This window comes from Schistocerca nitens, chromosome 8 (assembly GCF_023898315.1).
Source record: "Schistocerca nitens isolate TAMUIC-IGC-003100 chromosome 8, iqSchNite1.1, whole genome shotgun sequence".
Taxonomy (NCBI): Eukaryota; Metazoa; Arthropoda; class Insecta; order Orthoptera; family Acrididae; genus Schistocerca; species Schistocerca nitens.
Window position 1 is genome coordinate 479,212,766 of NC_064621.1, and position 27,716 is coordinate 479,240,481.

Below are 27,716 nucleotides of genomic sequence, written 5' to 3' on the forward strand. Positions count from 1 at the left end.
TCAACGACACTCGGGTTCATTCCGGAAAAGGAAGGGGCCCTGCTTGGTAATGCAATTGGGACAATGAGCAACAAAGGTTCATGCTACGTTGCCGTAATTTTGTGATTTGAACAGTTTTAAAAGCTGAGGTCTGCCATACAGTTCTAAAACTTTACGTGCTCCCAGTCTTCCTTGTTGGTTGATTGAAGGTTTGAAGCCGTCGATCGAGGAGGTGACGACAGTCACTCATTGTCGGCCGTCGCTGTTGCAGAAGCTGGATGTTGGCGCGCTTCCTTCTCGACACGGTCGCCAGGCGAAACGGGCTCGTGATGTGCGTCAGCTAATGCTTCCCGTCCGCGACACCATGTCAGAAACCATCATCGCAAGTCGAGCGCAATTACATGCTGCCAAACCCCGAAAGCGCGGCAACTCGCGGGAGCTTCACACAACACACCTGCTCCACTGCACCACCCCAGCCAGACTCTCTCTGCTCTGCCCGCGCTCCACGCGGCAGAGTTAACACTACCAAAGATCCTAAACACTTTTGTTCTCCACACGACCTGTCGATGTATTCGTTCGATAGCATAGTTTTCCCCAGGCCAGACCCAGCGTATACATACAAATAATATTCTCAAAACAAACCAGTTATAAATCGACATAAATGCATAAATATATACAAATAGTAAAACAATTACAATATACAAAGACACAGAAATGTTATATCTTCAGGTAACAAAATAAGGAAAAAAATTTGCTGTGCAATAGATGGAAATAGGAGGATATGCATTTCCGGCGTTACAAGCTGAATCTCAGCAAAAAATAGGAGGCAGCCAATGATAACATCAAGCTGGCAAAACAGGAGGGGGTCAGACACAAGGGTAGACCGGCACCTCTATTTCGGTTGGGAACATGGGAATATTGTTTTCCTGAAAATCTGTTCGAGGCAGAGCCAGGGCAGCCAGGGAATTGCTGAGAAATTGTTCCTCACATTCGTGGGACCTTAGGCAGTGTTTAAGAAGCTGTCGTTGTTGACCTTCCCACTCTCCAATACCCTGTCTGGGAAGTGCACGACGCCTCACTGAGCCACGTCAAGAAAGGCTGTACAGGTGTTGCACCTAAATCTTCCAGAGATGGGCGCTAGGACAAAATATTCGATTCCTCCCTCTCTCGTTTCGCATCTGAGCAAGATTAAGAAGGGCTGCACAGGTGGTGCACTAAACCTTTCGCGAGATGGGAGGACTAGGACAAAATATCTGATTCCTCCCTCCCCCAGTCCCGTTTTACGGAAGAAAGGCTGAGCTGTAAAACCCGCCGTCATTCTTGGCTCGCGTTGGATTTACCTGAGAGAATGTAGAAGTTTACTGCCAAATGGCTGGCAACAGCTTATAGGGAGGTTGCGGCTGATCGCGAGGGAGGCGGTCGGCACTGAGCATTGGGCAGTGGGTGACACGGCGGTTGGTTGGCAGCACTGCTCTGTGGGACAATTCGGCGTGGTTTATTCCTGATATCGGAAATGGTGTACGGCTGGCAGCGTGAGGCAGTTGTGGTTGCTGCCATGGGCGGTCGGTGTTTGTCTGCGCCGGCCATAATCGGTCCTGGGAAGAGGCGGGGTTGTTGCCTCTTCGCTGCTCGAATTGATATTAATCGGTGAGCCACATTCACTGTTCCACGTCTGACTGTCTTGTGGGTTCATGCTGTACGCTGTCAGGGCGTTAACGCCGTTGTGTCCAGCGTTAATGGTTGTGTCGATTTGGCGGTTCGTCCGACCTCGTTGTTTGGTTCTGGCTGTGCCCTGGCCGTTCTGAATGTAGCGTTAAGATTGCAGAAAAGGAATTTACTGTACTGTTTTGTTGTTGTGTTAGTTGTTACTGTGGGATTGTCCCAGTTAACATGTTAAACAAATGCTGTTGAAGCATAGTTTAAAAATTATTGATGGGTTGATATTTCTAGCGGTTGTTTCGGTCACGTACAAAAAGCGCCGTTATGAGAATACCATACTTGAGAGTTAAAGGTGCAAAATTTGTTTTCGGTGGAACGGTTAAGGTTCGTGATTCTATGTTCCTTTCGAAAAATAATTTGAAATACAAACACTAGCTAAATTTTGCAGATACTTTAACCACTAGCGTTCTTGTTAACGAGGCTTTCAAGCTTGTAGATTGCCTATTGGCTGATGTAGCAAGGTTTAGTTGCTGAAGGAACTTGTGTGTTACAGCATAGCCTCCGGAAAAGAAGAGTATAAATTCAATTATCGATACTCAACAATGGAAGCACTTAATGCGCTCTCAGAATATTAATTTGTAGTATCTTTGTCATTTTGTACAAAAGGGATGAACTTTTTGTTTCATTGTCTTCTTGGTTCTGATATTCTAGCCGACGGACGCTTATTGTTCATGGTGTGTAAGTAATACAATTACCGGTTGTAATACTAGTAAAATTTTGAATATATATGGAACTGCTGCTTAAAAAAGTTGTGTTTTTGTCAGTAGCAAGTACCGTTCCTGCCCATGATTTAGTTACATAATAATTAAATGTTGTCCTGACCATTTTGTATAGGCTCATTGTTGTAGCGAAGCCATTAATTATACAAATGATATAAGCTATTTTAATAGTCATTTAATGCTAAAGGTATTAAAAAGAATAATCTCAATAAATACAAAACGGCGTCTTGTAATATATACCAATTCATTTTTTGACAGAGGTACAGTTTTAGTAACATTAATTTATATAAATGTGTACGCTGCCATTGCAGATAGGCAACTATACTGGAGCATCAAGCCTCACAGAAAAAATAATTAGGAATTGTGTTTAATTGGCTTATTGCGTAATATTAAAGAAAGACTTTTTTTAATTCCATCGTGTGTAAGACGGATGTCTTCACGTTGGAATACGTATGATATTTCTGGCGATAGCCCCCTGAGAAAATTCAGCCATGCCTTTTAACAAACACAAAAGAGAATTTTTAACAAAACATTTCATTCAATTATCAGAATATTCTTTTTCAAAAAAAAAAAAAAGTTACGCGACAGTGTGTTTTCCTGCGTCTTAGATCTAGCTGTTCGTAGTCTAACTGTCCCGCCTAGGGCGTAGTGTCCGCTTGGCTAAGCGGCTCGAGCTGTCGTAGCCAACCACTCACAACGAAGTTGTGATTTCATGTTTTTTGTTCTTTCATTGCTCTTTCTAGAAGTATTAATAACTATGGTTTGTCCATAATATGAAAATTTGTAAAAGGCGTTTATTGTTTTCACGAGTAATTAACACCACGTGGTGGGAGTCAGGATTGGATATTCAACTGTAACTTATTTTATGTCAACTTTTTTAATGTATGGTAATCGGAGAGGATTTTACCAGCAACTTTGTGCCTAGTTGTAAAATTATTGCTTCCCGCTTCTCAATTTGACCTTATTGACGTTGAGAGTATGTTTGTGCCAGGATTTTCATCTATTACTAGTTGTCATGCAGAATTCTTTCAGAATGAATGCCTCGTTAAACTGAGTGAGCAATTTTGATCTTTGTAGCTGTTATTAGACAACTTGGCGCTAACAGTTGTGTAAAATTATTTTTATAAGACTGAGCTAAAGGCTAGTGGAGCAAAGAAAATGGAGAAATAATAACATTGTGCTGTTTGAGACTTCCCGACGTAGTAACTGCTTCATTGGTTCCCAGGTGTCATGTCGGATAATGTTGTGCAAGCTGCACAGCATCTCAGTGAGGCAACTGTTCGCCATCTTGAGTTGCCTGCTGACGCCTTGCTGGAGTAGCTCGCCAGTTTATGCGCTGGTTCGCTAGAAAAGTACAGGCACCAAGAGGTGGGGCTATAACTTCACTGTAGACGAATCACAGAGCACGGAGATATCCAGTGCCGGAGAAACGGGCCACGGCTTTTGCATGCGCGACGCGGGAAAAGCGTGGCCGCAAATGGTGGCCAAGCGCGCGCAGACAGAGTGCTGGCGTCCAGTTTAAGTGTGCGGATTCCGATTCCTCGTCTGCGTGTAAAAGGCGAAGAGTGTGAAAAAGAGAAACCTGTACTAGGATCAGAAAACTGGTTGAAATCAGATATGAATACCAACGTAATTCTAAATGCCGATCGGTAAGTATATCGCGAAGGTTATTGGAAAGCCGGTGGTACATGTCTGTTTACATCCCTAAGGAAAATACAACAATATCTAGCGAGATTGTTACAGATTCCTGAAGCCTGTTGTATAGGTTGAAGATAAGAGCCAAAGGTTTGTCAAGTATTGTCTTTATGTCCTTTTATAGATCCCCTGCCGCAGAAGTAGAATGGCTGTGGTAGCGACAAGGAACCATGTGAAATTATTCTCTGTGTCTTATCCGAAAATTTTCTTGAGCACCTAATCAGAGAACCAACTCGAGAAGATAACATTAAATCTCCCAGTCACCAACAACGCAGAACAGGGAATCAGAGATCATATGGCCTTTACAGCACCGATGAAAACGCCTGCAAACCTATATCAATATGTATGTGTGTACACATGTATATGTGTACCTTCCACACATCCTCCTAAACCGCTGAACCGATTTCAACCAAGCTTGGTACGCATATCACTTACTGTCTGCTAAGAATCGCTGTGAGTGTAAAAACCACTTACCTATAACAGGGGTGAGGGTGGAAGTGAAAAAGTTAGTATAGCCCACGACTCGCGAATACGCATATTTTATTCATTCAGTATTTGAGAATGACAGCACTTAATGGCGTGCAACACACTTTTTCTCGCTAGCAACCGCCACAGAATGATGGAAAGAAAAAGTTTATTCCATACATTTTCCCTGTTCACTCCGCAAAACTGCCATACGAGGATAGAGAGGTACAAATTGACACATGTAGTGATATGGGGTTTTATTAAAACAAAAAAAAAGTTGACAAAATGTCCGACAGATGGCGCTGGACAGCAAAACGTCAGTGACTGCGCATGACAATCGTGTATAAAAGGAGCTGTAATGAGAGAGAGAATCCGCGTATGCTGCTGCCAGCCCGCCCCGATGGGGAATTGAAATACAATAAAGAAAAAAAAAAAAAAAAAGAGAGAGAATCAGTTGCGCCAGCAGTCGCAGCACGTTGACGTTACCTGAAAAGGCGCTTTTAGTGAAGCTGTATTATCAGAATGAGGAATGTGCTAGTTCAGCGTTACGATCCTATCGCCATCGGAAGGGGATTCGAACGGGCAAAGGTCCGTTGACAAATGCAGCTGTGGCGAGAATGATTTCGAAGTTCGAAGTCACGGGTTGTTTAGACGATAGACCCCGTAGTGGCCGACCGAGCACAAGGCGTAATGCTGCTGAGACAGTTCAGGAAGAAATGGAGACTGTAGCGGGTTCGTCTATGCACGCGAAAGTCAGCGCTCGTGCAGTCGCACGTCGCACCCGCATTCCATACACTACTTTTTGGTTGGCACTTAGGCGTACCCTCCGATGCTATCCGTACAAAATCCATCGGCATCATGAACTGTTACCTGGCGATTTAGTGAAGCGGAGGGTATTTGCGGTGTGGGCGTTTCAAAAGATGGCGGAAGATGACGATTGGTTGAGTAACGTGTTGTGGACCGACGAAGCTCATTTCACGCTCCGAGGGTCTGTCAACGCCTACAACTGCAGAATTTGGGACGGCCGGTGTGGCCGTGCAGTTCTAGACGCTTCAGTCTGGCGCCGCGTGACCGCTACGGTCGCAGGTTCGAATCCTGCCTCGGGCATGGGTGTTTGGGATGTCCTTAGGTTAGTTAGGTTTAAGTAGTTCTACGTTCTAGGGGACTGAAGACCTCAGATGTTAAGTCCCGTAGTAGTCAGAGCCATTTGAACCATTATTTTTTTTTTTTTTTTTTTTTTGCAGAATTTGGGCTACCGAAAATCCTGGAACTCTCGTGGAAACTCCATTGCACGACGAGAAAGTCACGGTATGGATTGGATTTACCACGTCTACCGTTATCGGGCCTTTTTTCTTCGAGGAAATGTGTGATTCTGGTTTTGTAACTGCTACCGTGACCGGTGAGAGGTACGCCGATATGTTACAGAATCGCATCATCCCCAGCCTGGCTGATGAACACCTGCTGGAACGTACGATGTTTATGCAGGATGGCGCTCCACCCCATATTGCTAGACGCGTGAAAGATCTCTTGCGCGCGTCGTTTGGCGATGATCGTGTGCTCAGCCGTCACTTTCGTCATGCTTGGCCTCCCAGATCCCCAGACCTCAGTCCGTGCGATTATTGGCTTTGGGGTTACCTGAAGTCGCAAGTGTATCGTGATCGACCGACATCTCTACGGATGCTGAAAGACAACATCCGACGCCAATGACTCACCATAACTCCGGACATGCTTTACAGTGCTGTTCACAACGTTATTCCTCCACTACGGCTTATTGTTGAGGAATGATGGCCGACATAGTGAGCATTTCCTGTAAAGAACATCATCTTTGCTTTGTCTTACTTTGTTATGTTAATTATTGCTATTCCGATCAGATGAAGCGCCATCTGTAGGACATTTTATAACTTTTGTATTTTTTTGGTTCTAATAAAACCCCATGTCATTCCAAGCAGGTGTGTCAATTTGTGCCTCACTATCTACATTATTCCGTGATTTATTCAGTTTTCAAATTTATACTGACTTTTTGATCACCCGGTACATGCACATGCAGGCGCAGTTGTGTCTTTGAGGCTCTTTAGTTTCATTGGATGTCGTTTCCGGCCATAGAGGCCTATGTAACATGATGTGCTGATTGTCAATGAAATTCGCCAACAGCGGTGTAATTGAGATTTTATTTTATTTTCAATCAAGTCTTCGAATGAACGGATACGGTTCTGAATCGATGACATTAAGGAATCTACATCTACATCTGCATCCATACTCCGCAAGCCACCTGACAGTGTGTGACGGAGGGTACTTTGAGTACCTCTATTGGTTCTCCCTTCTATTCCAGTCTCGTATTGTTCGTGGAAAGAAGGATTTTCGGTATGCCTCTGTGTAGGCTCTAATCTCTCTGATTTTTATCTTCATGGTCTCTTCGCCAGTTATACGCAGGAGGGAGCAATATACTGCTTGACTCCTCTCTGAAGGTATGTTCTCGAAACTTCAACAGAAGTCCGTACCGAGCTACTGAGCGTCTTTCCTGCAAAGTATTCCACTGGAGTTTATCTATCATCTCCGTAACGCTCTCGCGATTACTAAATAACCCTGTAACCAAGCGCGCTGCTCTCCGTTGGATCTTCTCTATTTCTTCTATCAATCCTCTCTGGTACGGATCCCACACTTGTGAGCAATATTCAAGCAGTGGGCGAACAAGCATACTGTAATCTACTTCCTTTGTTTTCGGATTGCTTTTCCTTAGGATTCTTCCAATGAATCTCAGTCCGGCATCTGTTTTTCCGACCATCAACTTGATATGATCATTCCATTTTAAATCACTCCTAATGCATACTCACAGATAATTTATGGAATTAACTGCTTCCAGTTGCTGACCTGCTATATTGTAGCTAAATGATAAAGGATCTTTCTTTCTATGTATTCGCAGTACATTACACTTGTCTACATTGAGATTCAGTTGCCATTCCCTGCACCATGCGTCAATTCGTTGCAGATCCCCCTGCACTGGCACTGTATGGTTCAAATGGCTCTGAGCACTATGGGACTCAACTTCTGAGGTCATTATTCCCCTAGAACTTAGAACTAGTTAAACCTAACTAACCTAAGGACATCACACACATCCATGCCCGAGGCAGGATTCGAATCTGCGACCGTACCGGTCTCGCGGTTCCAGACTGCAGCGCCTAGAACCGCACGGCCACTTCGGCCGGCGGCACTGTATGATAACATCGTTTATTTTTGAGAGACGCATATTGGGCCTGAAGACCCCATAGTGAAATGTCGAAACTGGTAGCCAAAATAAAATAAAATAACAACTACATGGCTGTTGCCGAGTTTGATTGGTAATTACTGGACCAGCTGTTACCCAATTTCCTTGATGGATCAACAGAGAATGATCTTCTAAATCCCATCCAGAATCTCTGGAAGTTAATGACATGAATTGTGGAACTCACTCTTTTATAACTGGTGTCAATGGATTCTCAGTCAGCGAATAAATTTCGAAATATTTATTACAGCTGTGGATCTTTCACAATGTATGTTCTTTCAGACATGCACGTAAGTAAATCTGTAACTGATTTTGTTGCTGCCGCTGTCGCTCGAAGTTTTCGGATTCATGTTATCTAAAGCGCCACTCGACTTACGTGAACTACATGCACATTCGACATAACAATTTCAGTTGTGCTAAGCGGTTTATAATCGACACTCTGCTGCTTAAAAGTGCTGTTTAAAAGTAAATTACATTCGACTAGGTTAGTCAAGGGACAATTTGCACACTTGTAACTCGCCCACGGTAAAGTTTTTTAATGCCCAAGTGCCGGTGGACCGCTCGCAGCGCGGCGTGGGAAGGGCGCCCGCTGCGGCTTCTTTGTCGTTGGCACCGCGCCGCTCCAACTTGACCCCAAAGTTGCGGGCGTGTTTTATCTCGTGGTCGGCGAGTTGGCACAGCGGGCTGGCTGTTTACCCAGCCGCCTCCGTCCGCTGGAGAGCCTCCCCAGGGCTATCAGAGGCCCACCTGGCCCGCCGGAGTCAGGCAGCCACAATGCCTTCTTCTCGTCCACTTCGATACTCCTGCCCTGCTGCAAACAAAGCGCTTGCCTTCAATTCAGCAGCAGGTCTCGCCCTGTGTCCACCAGACTATAGCTTAAAATACACTACTGGCCATTAAAATTGCTACACCACGAAGATGACGTGCTACAGACGTAAATTTAACCGACAGGAAGAAGATGCTGTGATATGCAAATGATTAGCTTTTCAGAGCATTCACACAAGGTTGGCGCCGGTGGCGACACCTACAACGTGCTGACATGAGGAAAGTTTCCAACCGATTTCTCATACACAAACAGCAGTTGACCGGCGTTGCCTGGTGAAACGTTGTTTTGCAGCCTCGTGTAAGGAGGAAAAATGCGTCACATCACGTTTCCAACTTTGATAAAGGTCGGATTGTAGCCTATCGCGATTCCGGTTTATCGTATCGCGACATGACTGTTAGCAGAACATGGAATCGGTGGGTTGAGGAGGGTAATACGGAACGCCGTGCTCGATCCCAACGGCCTCGTATCACTAGCAGTCGAGATGACAAGCATCTTATCCGCATGGCGTCGAGGAAGTAAACAAACCGTGCACGCCCGCGACTCTGCGGACGGGATGCAGACAAGACATCCTCCCAGCTCACATGCGGAAGGCAGACTGATTGTACGCTAACCACATGGCCGCCGCCATTCAATAGTCATGATCGTAACGCACCGATACATCACTGACGGGTAAAAAATATTTTTCGATTTTCTCTAAATCGCCTTGCTACTAGCACTTTATGTTGTCCTAATAGACTACTAAAAGTCTGAAGGAAATTCGTGTTCAGAACGTCATGGCCTCCCCTTGTAAGCCGGGCACAATCACCGCTAGCTGATGGCTTCGTACAGCCGATGATGCTGCTATAGCTGCTTGGCCGAACCTTTGACAGGAGACTGATACGGAAACTGTTGCGGCGCCGGTGGAAGACGGTAGTCGGAAGTCCAAATCGAAGTGCTGATTCTGGCTGAACAGAAGGCATTTATATTCGCTATGACGAAGTGAGTGCGAAAAAAAAAAAGTTTCAAATGGCTCAGAGCACTATGGGATTTAACGTCTGAGGTCATCAGTCCCCTAGAATTTAGAACTACTTAAACCTAACTAACCCAAGGATACCACACACATCCATGCCCGAGGCAGGATTCGAACCTGCGACCGTAGCGGTCGCGCGGTTCCAGACTGTAGCGCCTAGAACCGCTCGGCCACCTCGGCCGGCAGGTGCGACAAAAGCCTGCTTCCTGTCACGTATGCAGCTGCTGAAATGCAGCATTGTGCTACGACATGCAATAAACCCAGTCCATGGCTATGGCAGACTTCTGCGTTGCAAAATGCTACGCCAGCACTATCTTAGGGTCCAGCTGGAGAATTTCCGAGTTGGTAGCCTGCATACCACTGCGCTGGTTGTGCTGGCTTGCCTGAGGCCGATACCTGAAAGATGTTTATTTTATGCCCTGTTTTCAAGACACTGTACTTTCGGTTCAGCTGACTTGCCGTCTTTGACTGAATTACAATGCCGTCAGAAACCTCGAAATTTGTATTTCTTTTCCTTAAACTTTCCAAATTGCAGCTTCGTTTGCTTTTATAGTTGCTCAATATACAGATTGAACAACATCGGGTATAGGCTTCAATCTTGTCTCACTTTCTTCTCAAGTAATGCTTCGCTTTCCTGTACTTTTGCATACGTAACTGCAGTCTCGTTTCTGTAAAGATTGTAGACAACCTGTCTATAGCTTATCGCTACCGTCTTCGTAATTTTAATGATCGTTTTGCAGTCAACTTTGGTAAGCCCCCGACCCCTCCTACGTGTTTCTGCATGAAATTTAGCCCAGAATTACCTCCCATTCCATAAAAACTCTACATATTACCAAAATTAAGTACGCGCAAACTGTTATCCAACGGAAACTCGTATGGCAATCTTTGCCTAAACAGAACTTAATTTGAACTGAAGTGAATATAACTTGTCTTTATATTAAATGCATAACTGAAGTGAACAATCATCTGGCTCTACTATAAATTTCCACATACCTAGAGTTTTGCAACATTGTTGCAGATTTCTCGGAAGTACAACATCAAATAGCGAGAAGGTAGATTTCTATTTTTTAAGTAAAATTCCCAAACATTATTCAAAATGTTGCACGCAATGTGGTGCATTGTAGTAATTCTTAATGATAAACCTTCTTTTCAGAAACTTCCCACTGAACCTTTTAAAAAACGAAGACTTGTATTACTTAAGATACTAGACACCAATTATGGAGAAAAACGGCCCACATCAGCGTGTGTCCATCGAAATTCACATTTTCTGTGGTTTATGTACAACAATCAACAGATGGGATGTTTCCTTGGAAAGGTCACGACCTGTTTTCTTACTCATTCTTTTACACTAAGCGTTGGCTTCACGTGGGGGACAGGGTCTTAACCTCTAATCCTCACTCGTCTGCTATCTGCATCGACCGGCGGAGTTAATTAGGCTAGTTTCCTGTTGACGTTTGCATCGAACCAGTCTCCGAAAACGTCTGAATTACGCATTACGGGACGTTACTGATGCTTGCCTTTGCACTGTACTTAGGCTAATGACATGTTTCCCTGAAGCCTTAGACGGCGCAGATTACACGAGCTGAACCAGATAATTTAGAGCTGCTGTTGCTTTCAGCACGTACCGTATCACGCACACTGCTCTTCCCAGAACAGCGGATGTCAGAGGCTTCTGCTTTTAAGGTGTCATTAGCTCCACTTTCTGTTATGGACCTTGTTATATTTCAGAATCCGAGCAATACATGCTAATTATTTACCAGTCCTTATTTATTATCGCTAAGATTCATTATAACTTGATAAAAGGGCATTGTACGAGGTATACCTCCCCCTACGACACTAAATGTTTGCACCATTTAAAATTAATCCACTAAATGTGCTGTATTGATATTTTAGGCAGACACATCGATTGCACAGGTTTGTACATATCCCCTTTCTTTGGGGGGGGGGGGGGGAGGGGAGTTAATCAGACTGTCCAACCTCTGTGACTGTCCATTGCATGGATGTCCGTTTCTCTTCAATAGAGCTGAGTGCTGTGGTGTTGGTTACCACAGCAATTTTTTTTTCTTTTTTTTTTGTCATCAATCTTCTGACTTTTGATGCGGCCCACAACGAATCTCCTGTGCTAACGTCTTTATCTCAGAGTAGCACTTGCGACCTGCGTCCTCAATTATTTGCTGAATGTATTTCAATCTCTATCTTCCAATACAGTTTTTGTCTTCTACAGCTCCCTCTGGTACCATAGAAATTCCCTAATGCCTTATCAGATGTGCTATCACCCTGTCCCGTCTCCTTACCAGTGTTTTCCACATATTCCTTTCCTCTCCGATTCTGCATAGAACCTCCTCATTCCTTACCTTATCAGTCCACCAAATTTTCAACATTCGTCTGTAGCACCACATCACAAATGCTTCGATTCTCTTCTGTTCCGATTTTCCCACAGTCCATGTTTCACTACTATACAGTGCTGTACTCCAGACGTACATTCTCAGACATTTCTTCCTCAAATTAAGGCCGGTATTTGGTATTAGTGGACTTCTCTTGGCCAGGAATGTCCTTTTTACCATTGCTACTCGGCTTCTGATGTCCTCCTTCCTCCGTCCGTAATTGATTATTTTACTGCCTAGGTAGCAGAATTCTTTAACTTCATCTACTTCGTGACCATGAATCCTGATGTTAAATTTCTCGCTGTACTCATTTCTGATACTTCTCATTACCTTCGTCTTTCTTCAGTTTGCTCTCAATCCATACTATGTACTCATTAGACTGTTCATCCCGTTCAGCAGATCACGTAATTCTTATTCACTTTCACTCAGGATAGCAATGTCATCAGCGAATCGTATCATTGATATCCTTTCACCTTGTATTTTAATTCCACTTCAGAACCTTTTTATTACCATCATTGCTTCATCGACGTACTGATTGAAGGCTAAATCCTTCTCTTACACCCTTTTTAATATGAGCACTTCGTTCTTGGCCGTCCACTCTTATTATTCCCTCTTGGCTGTTCTACATATTGTATATAACCCGTCTCTCTCTGTAGGTTACCCCTACTTTTTTCAGAATTTCGAACATCTTGCACCATTTTAGATTGTCGAAAGCTTTTTACAAGTCGAAAAATCCTATGAAAGTGTCTTTATTTTTCTTTAGCCTTGCTTCCATTATTAGCCCTAACGTCAGAATTGCCTCTCTCGTGCCTTTTCGTTTCCTAAAGCCAAACTGATCCGTCATCTGGCGCATCCTCAAGTTTCTTTTCCGTTCTTCTGTATGTTATTCTCGTAAGCAACTTGGATGCATGAGATGTTAACCTGATTGTCGCCAGACTCATACATTCTACACACCAACGTGAATAGTTGTTTAGTTGCCACTTTCCCCAATGATTTTAGAAATTCTGATGGAATGTTATCTTTCCCTTCTGCCTTATTTGATCGTAAGTCCTCCAAAGCTCTTTTAAATTCTGATTACAATACTGGATCCCCATCTCTTCTAAACCGACTCCTGTTTCTTCTTGTATCACATCAGACAAATCTTCCCCCTCATAAAGGCTTTCAATTTATTCTTTCCACCCATCCGCTCTCCCCTCTGCGTTTAACAGTGGAATCCCCGTTGCACTCTTAATGTTACCACCCTTGCATTTAGTGTCAGCGAAGGTTGTTTCGACTTTCCTGTATGCTGAGTCTCTCCTTCCGACCATCATTTCTTTTTCGATGTCTTCACATTTTTCCTGCAGCCATTTCATCTTAGCTTTCCTGTACTTCCTATTTATTTCATTCCTCAGCGACTTTTATTTCTGTATTCCTGAATTTCCCGGAACATTTTTGTCTTCCTCCTTTCATTGATCAATTGAAGTATTTCTTCTGTTGCCCACGGTTTCTTCACAGGTACCTTCTTTGTACCTATGTTTTCCTTCCAGTTTTTAGAGATGTTTATTCCTCTTCAACTGTACTGCCTACTGAACTATTCCTTATTGGTGTCTCTATAGCCTTAGAGAACTTCAACCGTATCTTGTCATTCCTTAGTACTTCCATATCCCACTTCTTTGCGTATTGATTCTTCCTGGCTAATGTCTTGAACTTCAGCCTATTCTTCATCATTACTATACTGTGATCTGAGTCTATATCTGCTTCTGGATACACGTAAGAATCCTGTATCTGATTTCGGAATCTCTGTCTGACCATAATATAATCTAACTGAAATCTTCCCGTAAAACCCGGCCTTTTCCAAGTATACCTCCTCCTCTTGTGATTCCTGAACAGTGTATTCGCTATTACTAGCTGAAACTTGTTACAGAACTCAATTAGTCTTTATCCTCTCTCATTCCTTGTCCCAAGCCCACATTCTCCTGTAACGTTTTCTTCTACTCATTCCCCTACAACTACATTCCAGTCCCCCATGACTATTAGATTTTCATCCTCCTTTACATGCTGTATTACCCTTCAAATATCCTCATACACTTTCTCTAACTCTTCATCTTCAGTCTGTAATGTCGGCATGTGTACCTGAACTATCGTTCTTGGTGTTGGTTTGCTGTCGATTCTGATAAGAACAATTATGTCACTGAACTGTTCACAGTAACATACTCTCTGCCCTACCTTCCTATTCATAACGAATCCTACTCCCATTATACCATTTTCTGCTTCTTTTGATATTACCCTATACTCATCTAACCAGAAATCCTTGTCTTCTTTCCACTTCACTTCACTGACCCCTTCTATATCTAGATTCAGCCTTTGCATTTCCCTTTTCAGATTTTCTCATTCCCTAACACGTTCAAGCTTCTAACATTCTACGCCCCGACTCGCTGATTAATCAATCTCCTCCACCTTGGCAGGCCCCTCCCGGAGATCCGAAGGGGGAACTATTCCGGAATCTTTTGCCAATGGAGAGATCATCATGACACTTTTTCAATTACAGGCCACAAGTCCTGTGGATACACGTTACATGTCTTTAATGCAGTGGTTTGCATTCCCTTCTGCATCTTCATGCCGTTAATCGTTGCTGATTCTTCCACCTTTAGGGGCAATTTCCCACCCCTACGACAAGAGAGTGCGCTGAACCTCTGTCCGCTCCTCCGCCCTCTGACAAGGCCGTTGCGGAATGAGGGTGACTTTTTATGCCGGAAGTCTTCGGCTGCCAATGCTGATTATTAATCGAAATTTAAGGAACGGCGGGATTCGAACCCAGGACCGAAGGCGTTTTGATTATAAATCAAAGACGCTACCCCTAGACCACGGGTCTACAGCCTTATATAACGCATATGGCACATTGAATTCCTCAATACATCAGTATCTCACTTCTTCACATGTTGATTATGTAGAGCCTCCGATGCGGTCGCCACGCCACGCAGAACAGATTTGTGGTGGCGACTAGCGATTAAGCAATCGGTTTTCGGTTATACCGTTCTTCTTCTTTCATTTCAAGTTCAACCCGACTATCAATACCGCATAAAACAACCGGTTTCAGAAATAAACGATTTCAGATTCTTTATTGCTATTCAGAAACAACTGCAGACGGCAAAAAAGACAGAAAAAATTAAGACTAACACTTTTTCATATTACATTTCAAGATATGTAGAATGTCTCACGTATTTTCATTAAACGTTTCAATATACGTAGAATCAAAGTAACAAATAAAATAGGTAGATGAAAGAAAATTTAGTGCATCCACCGTTTGCTACTTTTCCCAGGAAGTAATAAGTTGTATACTAACCAAAAAAAATCAACATTATTCTCCTATTTTATTTGAAACAGTGGTCAAAAATCATAACACTGTTTGATCGTTGCAAATTATCAGTACTAAATGGTGAGATCTGAGATTTATTTCTCTTATTAAGTTGTCCGTTTCTAAGTGCTACAAGCACAGCGTAACAGGCTATGCTGGACTCCAATAGGTACATGATCGTTTTAGCAATGCTGTAATGAATGTAATGCGTTTCTATCTCATTTCTATCTTCGTTATTATGAAAGTTGCACCTATATCTTTCCCCATTTTCTATAAATTGCAAAGCATTGGAAATTTTAAGATTAAATATTTCTCGTTTTCAAAGAAGTTTTATTTAAACACCAAAATCTTTAGTTGCGAAGCGATGACAAATTGATGAAACCATGTTTTATCCAGTCATTAGTAAAAAATAGAAAAATCCTGCTATAACAGGAAATACTGGTTACTTAGAACCGCCCGCATCTCGTGGTCGTGCGGTAGCGTTCTCGCTTCCCACGCCCGGGTTCCCGGGTTCGATTCCCGGCGGGGTCAGGGATTTTCTCTGCCTCGTGATGGCTGGGTGTTGTGTGATGTCCTTAGGTTAGTTAGGTTTAAGTAGTTCTAAGTTCTAGGGGACTGATGACCATTGATGTTACGTCCCATAGTGCTCAGAGCCATTTGAACCATTTGAACTTATATATATATATATATATATATATATATATATATATATATATATATATATATATATGTGTGTGTGTGTGTGTGTGTGTGTGTGTGTGTGTGTGTGTGTGTGTGTGTGTGTGTGTGTGTTGATAAATTATCAACAGCCCCCATTGTGTATTTATGAAGGTCGATTTTGGCACAATTTTCAGACGGAAAACTTACCCTCAGATTTGCCTTTTACCTTCACTTACATTGCATCCGTTGTGCACAATGAACGATAGCTGTATTGTAAGCAGCTCTCAAACTGAATCAGAAGCTTTCCCTGTCTTCCACTTCACAAGGCTACGCCATAGTGCTCTCATTGGTGTAACAATACGATTTTAGGTACACGCTCTCCAACAAATTCAGCCCAGTTGGACCGGTCATTAGCTTTACAATCACGTTTCTCCTTTCTTTTCCTACCGTTCCTTGCGTCTGTAAATGTAGTGCCACCTCAGATGGTGGCAAATCGGCGTTTTGCTTAGATTAATGCGTCCATATACCATTTCAGTATTCCCAACATTTGCAACATAACTAACATAGTCGTCAGCTTCCTGTGCATTCCTCATAGTAAATACAATAAACTCTTCGTCTGCAGTTCCACTCTGTCTCAAGCACAAATCATCGACAGACCTACTTCCCTGTACATATGGTCCAGGCTTAACATCCACCGATTGTCATCCAGTAAGATACCATTGAATTTAATTGAGCATATTGCTATCCACACCCTCGGTTACCCCAATGCAGCCTACACTTACTCACCCTGGCCTCACAGACAATTCAGATTCCGCAGTTTCACATAGTGTTGGAACTGATACTTGTACGCTACCCTTCTGAACTGCTACATCAATAGTACTCTGTGCATCAACTACGTCTACACTCCTAACTTCCTTCTCCTTCCTCTCTGCTTCCTCTATTTTCCTTCCTTCGGTACTTACCTCTGTCCTTGCTCCCTCAGATCCCCTCCACACCCCCTTCAACTCTCCGAGTACCTCTATTGAGAAACTGTATTCGTTCCCTCCGTTTCCTCAATAAAATGTGCGCTGTTCAGTCACAACTGCTCTAGCACTACTGCCAAACCTTGCAGTGCTACCCTAAGGATGGATCACTGGGATAATGGAATCGACATCATTAGCCCTTCATCACTTACACAACAAACTACAAGAACATCTACGCGTAAAGCTTTGGTAATATTTATTTGCATGTCTGGATGAACGGACGTTGATGACGATTGACAAATGTCCAAAATTAATTCGAAATAAATTCTCAGAATGCAAGTATTTTGGTATCAGCTGTCTTAGGTATAGGTATATTACGTGTTGGTGACATGTGTAAATTTGTGCTGGATCAAGACTCGAATTCGTATTTCTCACTTAACACGAGTAGGTTGCCTTAACCACTTCGGCTATCCATGCACGCCTCCCACACTGACCTATACTTCCATACATGTCACACTATCTACATCCTTATACATAGTCCGATACCTTCACGAATTAATGTTCGTAGCTTTACACTGTATTCCTGCGTCAGTGAGAATGAGACTGTTCCTGCGTCAGTTCGAATGAGACTATGAGTAATCCAGACCCATGACATTATCGCCTTGTGTCCGCCACGGCATGTAATATTTCCTTGCATGTCTACATGAACAGACGTAAATGACGGCTGACAACCGTCCAAAATTAATTCGAAACAAATTCGCGGAATGCCAATATCTTGCAATCAAATGTGTTTTCGCATGTCACCTATACGAAGTATATCAACACCTAACGTCATTCGATTCCTCATTGTATCATTCTCACTGGTGCAGGAATGCAAAGTATAGCTGAGAACATTAAATGATACTTCGGCATAGGGATGTAGGCAGTGTGACAAATGGATGTATGGGTCGGCCTGGAAGGCGTGCATGGAAAACAGTTGTTAGAAAACAGTTGTTGGCGTCCGATCGTGATAAAGGAGGAAGTCCAAGTTAAACCACCAGACCAGCACAAAGTATCATATGTCACCAATAGGTAGTATATGCGTACCTAACAAAGTTGATGAAAAGGTTTTCACATTCTGAGAATGTATTTCAAATTATCATCATACTTATTTCAGTAACGTAGCTACTGTATCTGAGCGGCTGCTAGTAATTATTGCTTTACACACTCAAAACAATAAGTACTTCCTGAAAATCTCAGCGTCACCTCCTGAATCGCTGTACATGGTTAAAACCTTATACACTACCAGGCAATGAGCCACACATCTCCCTCATGATAATACACATTCCTGATCTTACTTCCACAGAAGTTTGTTTCCCTTAACTTGTCACATACTTAACCTAGAAATAAATATCTGGCAAAGAATTCCGCGACTTGCCATGACACTTGCTGTCATCCAAAAACACAAACCGGGAGACTGAATTAACCTAACTGTTTGTTGGCACTGCGAGAAGTGGCTGAAGTCGAGGTTCCTGGTCCATCTGCAGTGGTTGACCCCACGGCAGCTGCCAACTATTATGTTATGTTATCTGACACTTTTCATGAGGTCCCTCTTCTGACAACAACTGAGTGGGCCAGCGTCGTAGGCCAGTGTCCAGTACCACACTATGGGTTGTGTTACGGTAGTGGTCATTGTCGGGATGTTGGCCGTTCGTAGCATACGCGGACATCAGCTGTCAACATTTTATTCAGTTCAGAGCTACACCTATAGCATCAACCCATAGCAGTTACTCCTCCCCCACCTTCCCCCCTCTCCCAGTGACCGTACAGTGGCCAGCTTGACATTGTCAACAGTAGGACTGCTGACACTGAACGGCCGTATTGACGTCTGCGCCAGCACGGCGTAGCAATTCTGGGCAGGGCGCATCTACAGACATGGAAGCTTACCGTGTTTCTTACAGCGAAAGGCAGTGGTGGCGTACAGTGATAGTTTGACGGCACAAATAGACAGCTGGGCGGTTGCACTAACCTGAGCATGAAATGCTGCCCTCCAAGGCAGGAATCCAGCTGCTGCTGAAGCGACCCCGAAGTGGCCCAGAAGACGGAAGGCACCAGGACTCCAGGAATGGACTTAGCCCCAGCAGTCGGCTCGTAGGTACTGGAGCCCAAGTCTAATGGTGTCAGCTTGCAAACACGTGTCGCCTTATTGTCTGGCGTGGACTTCCCACAGTACACGGTGCTGCCAGACTGCTAATAATTTGACTAAAAATGACGGGCGTCTACACTGCTTAGGAGCTCATTTGTTGTGCAGATATACCGCTTGTAACAATGTACCCTGAAGCAAGGCAGCTGCCAGTCGGGGTGGAACTAACCCGCCATTGTCGTGATCGGCCTGCGTTCCTGCCATATCAGCGGTATGCGAGTGATGGCCCCATATATAGACTTATTTTCCAAATATCGATATCGGGATTCCAAAATCGAGAGCCGATATCTTTATATTATATATTTTTCGTGATTTTCGTTAAATCTTTGATATTGTTCTTTTTAAATTGTAGAACATATTTTGACTTTCATTGTGTGAGGGACTCTTACCACTTTTTGAACTTTCATCACGTCCAGTCTTTCCCTTTGTTCCCTTTGATTGTGTGAAGCAATTATAGTTGGCACAAAGAACAAGTCCGATTGCACGGGGCTGTGGGGGGGGGGGGGGGCTGTGTGAATAGAATAACAAGATTTTCAATGTGAAGAAATAGCATACCAGTTATATTAAAGAAAAAAAACATGTACGCATCTAGTGTTCTATTTCTTCACATCGGCATTCTTCAAAAACATGTTGAAAATGACCAAAATCTAAATCATAAGAATGGTCTTTGCTGTCGGTGGACACTTGTGAGGATAAATAATGACGTAATCAGCGCTCGGCGCTACTTACAGGAACTGCAACGTTTAACTTCACCACCCAATTTTGACACAACTGTTTGGTCGCTGGCGTTTGCACAAATGAAAAGAACAGTGAAGTTGGCATGAAGTGTTCCGGACAAATGTGATATATGACGAAACCGAACGATGGACCAATCGGACACCGTTTATTGTGCTACTTGCATGCAGCTATTATTGTTAGCAAATTGGTCATCTCCAAGCGTGAAAGTGCATCGTTTCCGTTCAATTTTTGCACCAAGGGGAATAAGCAGGCTGCTAGCCAGTCGATGTACAGAATATGTAATAATAAATCAATACTTAAATATACAGCTCTAAAACCTGCAATATACTTACAACGTGCAACATATATTTTAATCGATACTATTTCGATATATTAAGGGTTGATAATGACATTCTTTCCAAATGTCGATGTATCGGATTCCCAATATTTTTGAAAATATCAACAGTCCTAATCCCCAATAAGGGAAAACGCTCCCAGTGGGGTATTGTTGCAAGCCGTGAGCTGTAACCGGTACCTTGCCTGCCTGCGAAGGTACAGAGAATGTAGATGTAATCACATGTCACTTCCCAGCGGGAAGTCAGCTCAGTAATGTTAAATGAAATTAGCCGAGCAGTGCTTGTTGGTTCCTGTTGTGGCTTCATATTATTCCAGAGTGGTGTTGGAGAGAAACGCAAAGCTACAGTCGAGGTCCAACGTAAATTTGAAAAGTCAAGTCAACATGCGTTATGTTTTACGGGTAATTGAGTGTCGTACTTGGTTTCCAAGAGACAGCTAGTACATTGGTGCACAATAAAAGATGTGATAATTGTATAATCAGTGTTTAGATCACGCCAATGGCGGATGGGTTCCATGTCAGTGCTTTTGCATTTATTTCACGAATAGCTGCAATCAGATCTGATAATTAAAAGAGATTAATGCAAAGGGAGGTGTTTCAGTTGTTAAATAAATAAATCTGAAATGTGTTAACTTAAATATACGTAAGTATGTTCATGGTTCTCGAGATCTAACAAAATAGATGGCTATATAGTGTCATCAGAGCATAAGATGATACAAAACAGCAAGGCATCTGCGTACAGGCCACTGAAAATATGTGAAAGCCGAACCTTCCTTTACTAACACTGACAATGTTACAAGTACTTACTAGCATTTGTTGACTCCCTGGTCCATACATTTTATGTTTGATAAACATAATGAAAGAAAAATTTTGTTGGCATCGTACAAAGGTTTGTCTATCTTAAGGAACAAATAACTTGAATGAACAAACCCAAAAGGCTTAATTGCTATGATATAGTGCTGGTAGGCATGGGAAAGTTGTTTCGGGTGAATGTGTGGTGTCACCGCCAGACACCACACTTGCTAGGTGGTAGCCTTTAAATCGGCCGCGGTCCGTTAGTATACGTCGGACCCGCGTGTCGCCACTATCAGTGATTGCAGACCGAGCGCCGCCACACGGCAGGTCTAGAGAGACTTCCTAGCACTCGCCCCAGTTGTACAACCGACTTTGCTAGCGATGGTTCACTGACAAAATACGCTCTCATTTGCCGAGACGATAGTTAGCATAGCCTTCAGCTACGTCATTTGCTACGACCTAGCAAGGCGCCATTATCAGTTGCTATTGATATTGTAAATAATGTACAGACAAGAGCTACGTTCAACATTAATGGATTAAAGTTAAGTGTTCCACCATCTGCGTCCGTTTTTCTAAGTTCTAATTTCATTGTCCTGTTCCAGACCTCACGCCAGCCTGCGTGAGCTTAAACGCGTGCCTTTCGGCTTCCTCTAAACTTCGTGGGTTGGCTCTCCAGCCAATCCAGAACAGAATGTAAAGGCAGAGATGCCTGTTGGCATGTTGTTTGTAGTGGGGCTACTAGGATAAAGTGATGTACTGGGCATATCACACTGTTTAGTGCAAACAAGAACTTTTGTATACAGGAGAGAGCTGGCTCGAGAATGCTACGTATCAGTCCAGATAATTCTGGCGCCGATGAGATAAAGCTGACCAGTGATACATTGGTAGCGTATTTAGATGATTACTAAAGATTTTATTAACCAGCAGCTAGATGGTAGAATATTTAAAGAGAGTACTAAGCTGTGTGGCAACTGTGATCATGCCCAAAAAATAAGCATACTTTTCCGAGAAGTAAGGGTTTTTTGAGACGGTACACATCTAAATAGTGTAACAGTAACAGATACATGCACAATACCCAACAACACAGAGCCCATCGATAGCTTGAGGCAGTGCCAGTACTTACCTACGACAGATTTAAGGTATGGGTACCATCTGTTGGAGGTGGTTCCAGAGGACCGGCCAAAGACGGCATTTTAAGTTCCCTGGGGTGGTTAACAATACCAAAGGACCCCATCTGGATTAAAAATGCACCTGGAAGATTTCAGCGGTTGTTGGACAGGGCGCTAAAGGGTTTGAAATCTTTGAAACGTAATTGTATTTTCGAGAGGTAGGAAGGAGCATATGCAATGATTAAAGAAAGTTTTTAAAAGTTACATGTTGCACTCCTAACGTTAAGCGTCCAGAAGTGTCATTTTGCTGTCGAGGAAGTTAGTTGTTTAGGGAGTATAATTTGTTTAACGGGTGGGGGGGGGGGGTGAAGAGCTTGGCTCATCGCACATGCAAAGCATCCATTGGCAAAAGAAGTACTCAACGCATTGGCAAACGGATTCTTCTGGCAATTAATGATGTTATTAATTACAAATGGTGGGTATTAAGTTCAGATAGTACTGATTATAAATCAAATTATGACCAGCACATGAGCGACACCAGTTCGGCGCTATAGACATGCTCCACAAGCAATCGTATGCTGCGTGGCAGAGGACACCTTGAGCCACTAATAGTCATTTCCTTTTGCTGTTAAGCTCGAAAAATGAGTGAGGGAATAACAGCAGTCTGTATGCGTTCTCTTATCTATTCTTCGTGGTCTTGACACGGAAAAATCTGTTGTTCGCAGTAGAATCCGGCAGTCAGCTTCACATATCGGTTCTCTAAATGTATTCAATGGTGTTGCTGGAAAAAACATCGCATTCCCTCCAGGTATTCCTATTTCAGTTCACCAAACATCCCCGTAATACCTGAGTGGTGATCGAACTTACCGGTAACAAACCTAGCAGTCAGCTTCTGAATTGCTTCGATGCCAACCTTCAACCTGACTCGGCAGGAATCCCAAACTCTTTAGCAGTATTCTAGTATAGGTAGCACGCTTGTTCTACACGCTGTCTCCTTTACAGATGAGCCACGCTCTCCTAAAATTGTGTCAATTAGCCAAAGTCGATCAGTCGCCCTCCCTACTATCTTCCATAGGTGCTCAATCCATTTTACAACGCTACGCCTAGATATTAAATTTACGTGACTGCGTCAAGCAACTCACTTCCAATGTTGTAGTCGAACATTATAGGATGAGAATGTCAAATTAAACACCTTCAAGCCGTCTAATTTCCAACCTTATTTTATTTCGCAAGCAGTTTCAGCGCTTTACGATACCATCTTCAGGACCCTGACACAATTGTAGGAAGATTCTACCTCCGATGTGATCAAAACAGGGGCCAGCAATAAGCAACCGAGGTAGAATCTTCCTATAAGTGTGTCAGGGTCCTGATGATGGCGTAGTAAAGCGCTGAAACTGGTTGCTAAATAAAATAAGATTTGAAACTACACGGCTGGAAGGTATTTAATTTGACATCCTGTATCGAATAGTCGAGTCCCGCTACCATCTCTAAAAAGATGGACATACAGAGATTATAGGATTCTTTTTTCTACTCACCTGCCTTAAATTACATTTCTATATTCAGAGCAAGTCATCGTTTATCACGCCTACTAGAAAACTTATTTAAGTAGTCTTGTATCCTGTCACAGTCACATAACGACTACACCTTCCCGTGAGGCACCATAACGGCAGCAAACAGTCACAGACTGCTGCTCGTCTTGTCCGTTATGTCATTCACGTCTACAGAAAATAACAGCGATCCTATCGCACATCGCTGGGGCGCTACTGACAATACCTTTGTCTCTGGTGAATACTTCGGCCGTCGAGGGTAACTTACTGGATTCTATTACTGTCTTCGAACCACTCAGATACCTGAGTACCTGTTCCGCTTGTGCGGCACCGTGTGAAACGGTTTCCGAAAATATGGGTATGTGGAAGCCGCCCTTCATCCACGGTTCATAGGATACCATGTGTGAAAAGGGCAGGCTGAGTTACGAACAAGCGATGCTTTCTAAAATCATGCTTTTCCATCTCAAGGAGCTTAATTACATTCGAACTAAGAGTTTTTGCAAGAATTCTGCAGGAAACCGATATTGAGGACTACAATTTTTTGTGTCCGTGATTTTACCGTTATTATTCACAGGAGTCACTTCCGCTTTTTTCCGGTCACTTGGGACTTCGCGCTGGGCCAGAGATTCGCGATAAGTGCAAGCTAAGTATTGAGCCAACGTCACAGAATACTGCCTGTAAAACCGAACAGGGATTCTTTCCGGATCTAGCGACTGATTTGTTTTCAACTGTTTCAGTTGCTTGTTAACGCCACATACGCCTATTACTATGTCCACCATACGGGAGTCTGTGCGATAGTCGAAAGACGATATCTTTGTATGATCCATGATCCTCCCGCGTAATTTCTTAAACGCGAAATTTGAAACTTCAGCTTTCATCTCCTATTGCCACAACAGACTGGTGAACGAGTGGCTGGATTGAAGGCTTCGACCTGCTTAGTGATTTTACGTAGGACCACAATTTTCACTGGTTATCGGCAGCATCTTTTGCCGAGGTATGACTGTCGAAGTTGTTGGAATGCTTCGCACATGGATCTTTTTACTGGCGCACAGTTTTCTACTAACTTATTTTCGTTGGCATTTGCTCATTCTTTATTAACCTAAAGTGCAACTGTCTCTGCTTCTTCGACGTTATTAAACTACTTTGAGTCTCTTTTGTCGTTAACCCGCTTACGCGGCACATTCTTCTCCAGGGTGCGAATTACAGTCTGTTCAAACTTTGCCCATCATTCCTCTACATCCGTCATACTGGAGCTATCCGTTCATCGTCCAAGTGGGATGTTAGCAACTGCTTATCTGCTCTTTCTAGCAAAAATACTCCCTAACCTACTTGATTGATTTGTAAATTTTAGTAACAATCGTCGCTATAGTAACATTATGATCACTAATCCCTGTCCATACTGACACTGTCGATAAGATCAGGCCTGCTTTTAGCTACAAAGTGTAAAATACTTCCATTCTGTGTGGCCCGTTGAGCTAGCTGCTAGAGACAGTATTAGGAAAACATGTTCAAAACTACTTCACAAGTCTGCCTGTCCGTACCATTTGCTGTGGATCCATAGACATCCCAGTCTATACTCGGTAGGTTAAAGTCGCCTCCGCGCTATTGAGAGTAGATTTCCTTTGAATGATTTTAGAACCATCATAGCGGAATCACGTGGCTTGTAAAAACTTTGGCTAATTAGTTGGGGTTCACGTAGACCTCTTACTTCAGTCAATTGAGACCTCTATAGAAACGATATTTTATCGACTGCAACAAACATTGCCCGTGATATGACTCAGAATCTGTCTTTTTGATATATGTTCCATGCCTCACTAAATATTATGCAGCTTTCTACTCCGTGAAATGACAATTAAACCAAGACCCTAAGCTTTCTACAGGCCTTGATATACATCAATGGGGACAATGGAAAATGTGTGCCCCGACCGGGACTCGAACTCGGAATCTCTTGATTACATGGCAGACGCTCTATCCATCTGAGCCACGGAGGGCAGAGAGGATAGCGCGACTGCAGGGATTTATCCCTTGCACGCTCCCCGTGAGACCAACATTCCCAACTTAACGTCCACACACTACATTCGTAGTGCACGTGCTCATTGCACTCATTACTCGCAGCAGACAATCTTACCGAGTCCCGTAAGAGTTCAGGCAATGCGTGTGCATCCAGCACACAAGTGGGAGGTCAATGGCCGGTTAGCCTTAACTACTAGATGACATGTCCGAAAGAACAGGTACCATCTTCATATAGTTAAGGCTAACCGGCCATTGACCTTCTTCTTCTGTGCTGGATGCACACGCATTGCCTGAACTCTTACGGGACTCAGTAAGATTGTCTGCTGCGAGTAATGAGTGTAATGGGCAAGGGGCACTACGCATGTAGTGTGTGGACATTAAGTTGGGAATGTTGGTCTCACGGGGAGCGTGCAAGAGATAAATCCCTACAGTCGCACTATCCTCACTACCCTCCGTGGCTCAGATGGATAGAGCGTCTCCCATGTAATCAGGAGACTGCGGGTTCGAGTCCCGGTTGGGGCACACACTTTCAACGGTCCCCGTTGATGTATATCAACGCCTGTCGACAGCTCAGGGTCTTGATTTAATTATCATTTCATTCTAAGGGAGCTGCATGGTCACCGATGGTATCTGTTCTTTCGCATATGTCCGAAAGAACAGATACCAACTTCATATTTCGACTCCGTGCTTCAACCAGCTCTCAGTTCAGAATATAATTTGAGAGCGACAACTTTCTTGGGTGGCAGTAAATTCGACAACTTTGTTACGAATACTTCGACAATTTGCTGTTAAAATGTTGTCCGCCTGCTTAGCTGGGTGGCAACATGCTTGCCTCATGTACAAGCGTGCCGGGTTCGATTCCCCGCCCGACTGTGAATTTTCTCCGCTCGTGGACTGGGTGTTGTGTTTTCCTCATCATCATTTCATCGTCATCAACGGCACGCAAGTCACCCTATGTGGCGTCGACTGAATTAAGACTTGCACTTGGCCGCCAAACTTCCCCGGAGGGGGCATCCTGGCCAAGAATGCCATTTCATTTTTTTTTTTGTTAAAATGTTGACAATCGAAGTGCCTTCACTTATTACGCTGTCTGATTTCTCTCTCTGCGTATGGACTGAGGAATATTGATCAGAGAACCTCGAACTACCGCCTAACCTTAAAATCCCCCATGTGCATTCCAGAAATACTCTGCTACCTGAGTAGCTGCTTCCTTTGTGTAATATCCCCTTGACTTGTCGAGAAGCGTCCTACAAGTCGCCATCCAATGATGCGGGTCCTGAAATCTGCAGCTAAGACCATTACAGAATCGACCGAGTCTGTGGTTCAAGCCCTTAACTCAGCTCCAAACGGAAGGATCTTCATCAACTCCGGGTATGATGCTGCAAATTGAGAGCTCTGCTTGCACCCCCTAAGTGAGGCCAGCAGTCTTCGCTAATTCCGCCAGTCGTCTGTACAAACTGCTGATGACCCCACAACCCAAGCAATAAGATGTCATCGGTGCCCACGTGACCCAAAACTTCCAGACGACTGCATCCTCCACCCTCAATAGCTGCAGGCAGGGCCTCCTCCACATCTCGGTTGAGACTACCCAGCAGACCACCATCTGTTCCCTGACCCCGTGTGCCTGCGCTGTCGCTGCTGAAGGAATGGCCACCTGCCTACTCACAGGGCAAATGGCGAGGCCAGAGAGCCAGCCTCCACATTGACTCTATGCCTCGAGCTATGAGAACTCAAAATACTCCTCTCACCCTGTGTCGAAGGTGAGTCCTCCACGCAGGATACACAGCAAGACGCCTTGGCAGCGGTAACCACGGGTGAGACGAGCGACACATGCTGTGTCCCACATGACGTACCTGATTTTCCATCATTACTCTCTGAAATATAAAGCAGACCAGCTAGTGGCCAGCTTGGCGTCAGTGCGGAGTGAGACTAGCAAGCACACTTCGAAGAGTCTTTATCTTCTCTCATTCTTACTACTGAGGCCACT